This window comes from Tasmannia lanceolata, unplaced genomic scaffold (genome assembly GCF_043159265.1).
Source record: "Tasmannia lanceolata isolate RefF3 unplaced genomic scaffold, GAP_Taslan_0.1 ptg000006l, whole genome shotgun sequence".
In the NCBI taxonomy this organism is placed as follows: Eukaryota; Viridiplantae; Streptophyta; class Magnoliopsida; order Canellales; family Winteraceae; genus Tasmannia; species Tasmannia lanceolata.
This window is the reverse complement of record NW_027518683.1, coordinates 40,875,713-40,884,017: the sequence shown is the minus strand read 5'-3', so window position 1 is coordinate 40,884,017 and position 8,305 is coordinate 40,875,713. Positions and strand designations below refer to the sequence as shown.

Below are 8,305 nucleotides of genomic sequence, written 5' to 3'. Positions count from 1 at the left end.
CCTCTCTTTTCCTAACCACTTCCATATAGTCAAATTTCCCAAATTTCTACTTGAAACACATGTTTTTCCATCTTTCTGAGGGTGATGGACGCTACTATATTGAACTTTGGATCCCAACCACTTCCATATAGATCTCCACAAGTGGTTTAGAATTTTATCTCTATTTCCGACAAGTCGGTGCTACGACCCTCAATAATTTTTTTAGTCTCTACCTCTGCTGCAAATCCAACAATTTGTTGCAGAACCACCACGTTTGCATCTCAGTTGGCAAGCCAAGCAAATCTTCCAATTTCTTCCTTAAAATAGAGATTGGATGTATTGGTAATTTCAAATTTTCTCCAATATGGTATAAAGTGACCATATAGAAAATATATCCTTCACAGCAAATATGGAATCAATGTGTCATTATGTCCTTGGCATGCCACCTGAAAATTTGTTCATATGCGCAAGTCTTGTCTCCAATAAATGTCCACCGAAGCCTCTACCCTAAAGTGACAATAATATTTCATGTATCAGGTACACAGACGATTCTTTGAATAAGAAATCATCATGGAGCACATATTCATCTTGCTAAAGTCCTCCAAAATAGGACCAAAATAAAAACCTCTAGATTTCAAATCCTAAAGTTAGTCTGAGTTTATTACTTGAGTTTCCAAGATGTTCAACATGAAAGTTGGTCGACTAAGTGCCTTATTTTAATGTTATGGCTGACTGCATCCACTTGTTGTTTAACTTCTGGTCTTGTGACATACGAAGGAAGAACTTGTTTTTTAACTTCTGGTCTTGTGACATACGAAGGAAGAAATTTTTGGAAGATATGCCACCCATTTTGCACCTTGATGACTTTTTTTTTAAAGTTGACAATTTTAATAAATAATGGTTGGGACAAGTTGTCCCCGCCAATATACAAAAGCGGATAAAATCCGAGTACACCATAGACAGCAATTATATGTGTGACCCCAATACAATTTTCAGCCAAATGTACCAACTAAAATGGTGGTAACTATGGTCTCCTCTAGCACTCTTGCTTTTGCAAGGACGTCCGCCTCCTCATTAGCTGTTCTTCTCCGATGCTCAATTCTTGGTTGTAATACCATTATAAGATCAGGCACTTCGGCTATTATATTCTGAAAGTACCACGGTCCCGGCGAGCTACCCGAAGCCCATCCAACAACATTTGTTGAATGCCCCTCCACTATTAGGGACCTCAACTTTTTCTCATAAGCCCACCGCAATCCGAATAGTAGAGCCTTGATTTCTGCCTCATTTGCATCGCATTGGCCCGCTGGGCCTGAATAGGAAATAAAGATCGTTTTGTTATCTCTAATTAGGCCTCCGATCCCTCCCATACCAGGATTACCCATAAAGCTTCCGTCAAAATTCAATTTGAGGCATCCTACTGGCGGAGCCATCCATTTCGGTTTAGGTTTGGTTCAGATTGTCCTTTTCCAAATTATTGCCCACCAATTCCGTATCAAATCACCCACACCATATGGAAGCTTTCTTTTATTCCTTGACCATGAAATCAGTTCCACCTGGATATACGTAACAATCCTTCCCACCGATCTTAAATTATGTTGCCCACTGATATAGCGAAGTGCTTGTGATGGGATAGAGTTATATAAACTCTATTTGAACGAGGTAGTGTCTCTAATAATGTAGGGCCTGAAAATAGCGCCATAATCTACATTTCAAGTAGATTACATCTAAAAAGAATCATGTGACTTCTCCACGTAGAATACTACAAGACATCCTCATGGCTTAGGATTGCTCCTAGGCCCACATGTAAAGCATCACACTCAAAACTCAAAAAAGTCATTAAAGTTTTACGTGGGGAGAGACCTGGGGCTAGCATTAATTTTTCCTCGACGAGCTTGAAACTAGCTTAGGCTTTTTATGTCCTTGGATAGCTCATTTCCACAATTAATTCATGATGTGATGTATAATCGTGTTGAAATTAAATATACACCAACAATAAAATCTTAAAACTTTGTACTAATGCATGTTTTGTGGTGCCACACAGCTCATGATTGCAACCACATACACGTCTCTTGATGCCTTCGGATGAAACACACAGCCCCAAAAGATTATGCCTACCTTCATGACGCTGGACTTTTCAAATTCACAATTTTCTTCTTGTAGATTTGACAGAACTTTTGTAAACGATCGGCCATGCAAGTGTTTTAAATAGAAGTTCATCGAAGTAACCAACACAAAAACAAACTTACTGATAAATAGTCACAACATGTGGTTCATGAAGTGCATAAAGGTGCTAAGTATGTTGAACAGCCAGAAAAGACATCACCAACCACTCATGGAGCCTGACTTTGCCCTGAAAGACGTATTCCACTAATCCTGGAGCCTTATGCAAAATTAAGGGATCCACTCCAACATGCCATCCAACCTCAGATTCAGGAAGCAGTACCTCATGGTGATCTAGTAACTTTACTCTGAATGCACATTTGCCAACTTCCATCCTTTATTTGGTGTAAATAATGTACTGAATGGGCTCATGCTTTCCCCTAATCAACCCCTTCAATTGTACTTTCAACTTGGAGCTACAACCCTTCATGCTCTTTGGGCCTTGTCTGATAGTGGGATTGGTTTGGCAAGCTCCAACCCAGAATTATGGAGCATCCCTCATAGAAGGTAGTCCATTCCAGCAACTTTCAAAATGGTGCCCATAAAAAGTCTCTAATCAAAGATTCTTTGTTCCAACTTCTTTGGCACAATAGGGTTGGAGGCTACACATCCTCATCGGACCCGGGGTTAAGACTCCCCAGCTTCATGTTCGTTTATGCCGGAGAGAGATCTTTTTCAATAGTGAGCAGATCGTCCATCCTGTGATGGATCCCGCCTGGTCCCAGCCAGCTGAAACTCTACTTGATGGGTCTAGCATGGAAAATCCTAGGCCAATGGGTGTAGGCAAGATACTGAGAGATGCAAATGGATTGACAAGGTGGGCGTTTTCGGGCCCTATTGGGATGACAGACTCTAATGAGACAGAGGCAAGAGCAGTACTCCAAGGTATGAAGATAACAAAAAGTAGTGATTTGGATTGTTTGACAGTAGAGGGAGACTCGCTCAACACTATCTTGTGGCTTAAGGGAGTCACTCCCACCCCTGGAGATTCGCTCATTGGATTGATGAGATCCAAGACCCTGCTTATCAGCACGTTAGAAGATCGGCAAATAGTGACATAGTGACACCAACATGTTAGCCAAGGCTGGAGTTGCAATGGAGAGCTTGGAGAATTTTATGTTTTACCTCCTTGAGAGTCTCTCTCTCTCTCTCTCTCTCTCTCTCTCTCTCTCTCTCTCTCTCTCTCTCTCTTGTATCGACTATCTCAGTTATTGGATCCCCACTCTTTTTAATAATCCTTTACCATTAAAAAGTCCAAGAATACAAATCTAACGCATATAGGTATCATTCAAAAAAGAAAAAAGAAAAAAAATACATATAGGCAATATCTAAAGTTAACAGGCAGGTATACTCAGAACTTCAGTTTATGCACACAAAAAATATGCTCATGCAGGTGCTGCCTTATTTGCTAAAGAAAAGGGGGAAAAGAGAGTAAATGCAGTTTCCCAAACAATGCCTGACAATCATAGGTCACAACTGCAATAATAGCCGCTAACTATATGCAGTCAACAACTCTAAAGTCTTTCACAATAAATCCGATTCATACAAAACTGCATTACCACATCAACTCAACAGGCAAGCATCAGGCTGCAACAAGTGACGAAATTGTCTGTCTCTCATACATTCAACCCATAATTCAAAAACATCTCTAAAACTAGCACAAATAGAAACCAACACCTCATGATACAACAGGCATGCAAGAGAAAACTCAAAATAATGTAATAAAACATACAGGAACCAAACCCATCAATGTTTCCCCTCTTTAGCTAATAAAAATAATATTATTTGTTCTTACTAAATTAAAACCCGTAAGAGGGGACTAAAACTTAATCCAGCCTACCTCTACCATAGTTTTAAAACTCCCCCATCATATCATGGACTCCCCTGAGTCGACTCCTTTTTACCTTGGCCGCATTCCGCGTTTTGCCGCAGCGTTCCATGTTTTGCCCTATATAGTCAATAAAAACTCATTTGACTCTCCTGAATTATAACCGTGTCAACTAAGTGCTCAGCTGCGACAATCGAGTACTCAATCACGTCAACTAGGATTTTATTCAGCCAAACACTGACCTCCACCATGTAACTGCAATTTTTAATAAACATTCACGAGAAGAAGAGGCCACATAACCCAATCCCTAACAATTTCCCCTAGTCCATGGGTCTAACTTCTACTAGATCCCAAATCCAGCAATGATTACACCACGACTTCGGTTTCAAATCAAAATCTGAGACAATTAATCCAGATTAGAACGAAAAAGGACGCTGTACCATCATTAACAACTTAATGTATGTAAATATGATTTGCTTACAAAACCTAGTAAGAAATCATTTAAATAGTGTGCTTCATCCATTCCAACTATGAAATGTATGCGCAGCACATGAAGGGAACTGTCAATAAGTGCTGAGACTTAACATACCAAGATACAAACTGAAAGAAAGCTCTAAATGCAAGTAACTCAAGAAGCCTCAGCAGCAGACTGGGTCACCCCAGACTTCACCAGCAACTTACTGAGCAACTCGGGCAAGCAAACTCGGTACTTCACCTCCCCAGAAGGCGATAAGAAGACTTCGGTCAGTTCAAGCTTATCAGAAGTAAGCCTAGTGCTGTCCCCGGTCTTGCTAAGTACCTTGAGCGCGAGCTGAACTGCCTCCTCCCTCGTAATTTCATCCTTGTAATCCTGCTTAAGCATCAACTGTGCCGCCTGATTGTTCGCCCCCAATGGCCGCGGCCATCCACCCGCCATAATTCCCACTCGGGTCGCTCATATACAGCTGAAAACCGAAATTCTTGTCCCAACCAGCAAACAAAAATGAGACTCCGAAAGGGCGGAGCCCCCCAAAACTGTGTGTGGTGTAGCCTTGTTTGGTATCACATAGTGATTGGACCAACTGCTCGACGGGCATCGGCTCTTGGTAGGCGAAAGTGTAGCGTTGGGCTTGGACCCTCGCCGTGTTGATGAGGATGTTGGCATCAGACATGATCCCGGCTACAGCACAAGCTACATGATCATCGATCTTGTACATTTTCTCAGTGGATTTCGAGATCTGGAGGAGTTTGGAGGTGACCTTCTTTTCGCCGACGAGGACGACTCCGTCTTTCGACAAAATGCCAATGGCGGTTCCGGCCTTTCCGATGGCTTCCATGGCGTATTCTACCTGGTAGAGACAACCTTCCGGGGAGAAAATCATGGTTCTACTATCATACCTTCAAGACATTTTTGGAAATCACTAAAAAAAAATCTCAGAAACAAGAACTCAGTGGATTTGATTGTCATGAACACTGGCACTGGGTGTCCATGGTGATCAAAAGGGACGTAAATGTCACTTCTCTTTTCTTGCCTAATTTTGTGGGAGATGATTTTTTGCCTCGATGTATGATAATGTGGCCCCCTTTTAACGTGAATCGTAGTAGACTTAACGCTTTTTGACGTCAATTCACGTTAACAGTGGGGAGCATTGTCCTACAATGGGGCGAAAAAACCCCATTTTTAAAGTGGAAACATAATTCAAGGTGACAACTGGGCCGTGCCGACCCACGGCATGCCCGGCACAGAACGACACGGCACAAGAAGCGGCACAGCATGCCGGGCACGACATAAACCAGTGTAAAAGGCACTTTATGTGGCTGTTTTCTCGTGCCAGCACGGCCTGTGCACGGCACGGCACCACACGCAGGCAGTGCCGTGCCTAACCCCATGCTTATTCGTGCCGGCACGGCACGACCCGTGGCCAAATCGTGCCGTGCCGTGCCTGGCCCGAGGGCCGTGCACACGGCCCGTTTGCCACCATGCGCAAGCATGCCTCTAAAATGCGCTTTGACTTGAAGAACAAGTAGAGAGAATATTAAAGGAGGCTTCTTTCATCCATCCTCTCTCTCTAATTCTCTTTCTCTCACTGTGAAAAGAAGGAAGATCGTCATTTTTCCAGGTAATATTTCTTCTCAACACAATTTTCCAGGTAATATTTCTTCTCAACACACCTTCTCTTCTTTGTTTCTTCATTCTCCTCACTTCCGTTTTATGCATCGAAACCCTAGGAGGAAACAAAACCTTAAAATTTTATCATCTTAGAGATCTTTGAATTCAGATTCTTTGCAAAATTTAACTTAATACCCGTGAGTTCTTGTTTCATAGATGTTTATTTCTTTTTCAATGGTTTGCATCAAAAACCTAAATGAAGGAAACAAAACCTTAAATTTCTCAATCTTAGAGATTTTTTAGATCTGATTATTTGCAAAATTTAACCTAGTAGCCTGCGAGTTCTTGTTTTAGAAATTTTAATTTTTTTTGCCAGTAATTTGCTTCGAAAGCCGGCTCCGTTTGGTTGCCAGTTAAATTTTTGTCCCAGGAAGAGTTAGTTAAATTTTAGTCCCATCCCATGTTTGGTTGCCTTTTAGCACTAGGTTTTTTTTAATCCCACTCTTGTAATGATTGCTTGTGTGGTGAATTTTTTAATCCCACTTTTGTAATGATTGCCTTTACATCCCATCCCAAAATAACCCCACGAACAAAAATAAACTCAGGAACCAAAAATAAGCTTGAGAAAAAAAAATTTCTACCCAACAGTTCAAGCAACCAAACAAAGGTTTTTTTTTTCCCACCATAATCCGGTCAACCAAACATGGGATTTTTATTTTACCAGGATACTTCTAGGACTTTTTTTTTCCCACCTATCTCCCAGGGTATTTTTTTCTCCCACATAAGTCCCAGGAACAAAAAATACCCGGCAACAAAACAGAGATGAAGGAAACAAAACCCTAAATCTCTCAATCTTAGAGATCTTGAGATATGATTCTATGAGAAATTTAACCTAATAGTCTTAAGTTCTTCCTTCAGATATTTTTGTTTCTTTTTTCAGTGAGTCAAACTATAAATCTCTCAAATCTCAGAGATTCTAGAGATGATTCTTTGCAAAATTTAACCTAATAGCCCTCGAGTTCTTGTTTCAAAGATTGTTTCAAGTGATTTGCATTGAAACAAAATTTTTAGTTTGAATATGCAGATTTTAGAATCAAGGTTTTTAGTTTGAAAACAGTGTGAAAGAGGGTTTATGATCAAGCTGTTGTATGCTGTCCTGACAGTGTTTCTTGGATTTTTAGTGAGAAATCTAGGTTTTAGAAATCTATCCCGCATCCTGAGATTTCTAAAACCTGGAAACATGGGATGATCTGCTAACTCTCTTGCTGACAGAAAGAAGGGCGAGAAGTCAGTTGCTCTTAAAATTAAGGGACCATATATATGCACTATTCACAAGTATTTGCAAAGCAAGCCGAAATCGGGTTGAAACCATTGGGTTAGGGTTGTGCCTAGGCCAACCTTTGACTCTAAAGCAAACAAGCAAATCTGTTCAATAACCATGAAAGAATAAGATGGCATGAATTGATAAAAATTAAAGTTCTTAATCTAGACCAAGAAATTTGATCATTTTTTCATGTGTACAGCAGAATTATTGTGATTTTTTCCTCAAACATCCACTCTCTACTTTAGAGTATTTATAATAGCAGAGAAATTCTCATATGATTTTGCTGTCAAAGCAGTCTTCATTTTAATGTACCAAAATTTCCTGCTAAGAAAATATTTTCTAGAAGATTATATCATCATCAAGAACATATAAGGGCACTACAAAATCAATAACCAATCAACCATAATCCTACTTTCTATTATATGGTGTTTCACTTGACATCGATTTTTTTTTTGGATGATTTGATATCAATATTGCAACCTACAAGTAAATAAATAAAATAATAGAAATATTCAAGTTTTCAAGGGCCAAAGAAAACGGAACCAACAACCAGAAACCATCCCATGTGGCCACGACCGAAATCAAATTAATATATAAAGTCTCAAAATTTCAGATCCATCGAACATATCATAATTTAAACCTTAGAACCCTTCCAATCTCATCTCCCCTAAGATAAATATTAACTGCTTTTTACACCCATCATAAGAGCTTGCAGAAAACTGGATTCACAATCAGAAAACAGTCATGCAGATCCAGAGGAACTGAAAGTTAAAAAAAAATAACGAAAAAAAAAAAAACTAAAATCAGTGAAACAGGACTTAATTCTTCGGACAAAAAACCATTAGATGATTTAGATCTAAAGCTTTTATTCAACTTTTGATCTACGACACAGCTGCAACATCATGCATCAAAGTAGAAGAGA

The 8,305-nt window shown here is 39.9% G+C and overlaps 1 pseudogene; it reads right to left on the bottom strand.

Moving 5' to 3' along the window:
• Positions 1–4,212: 4,212 nt before the first annotated feature.
• LOC143880303 (proteasome subunit alpha type-4-like) lies at positions 4,213–5,358 on the bottom strand (annotated as a pseudogene).
• Between the last annotated feature and the right edge of the window lie 2,947 nt (positions 5,359–8,305).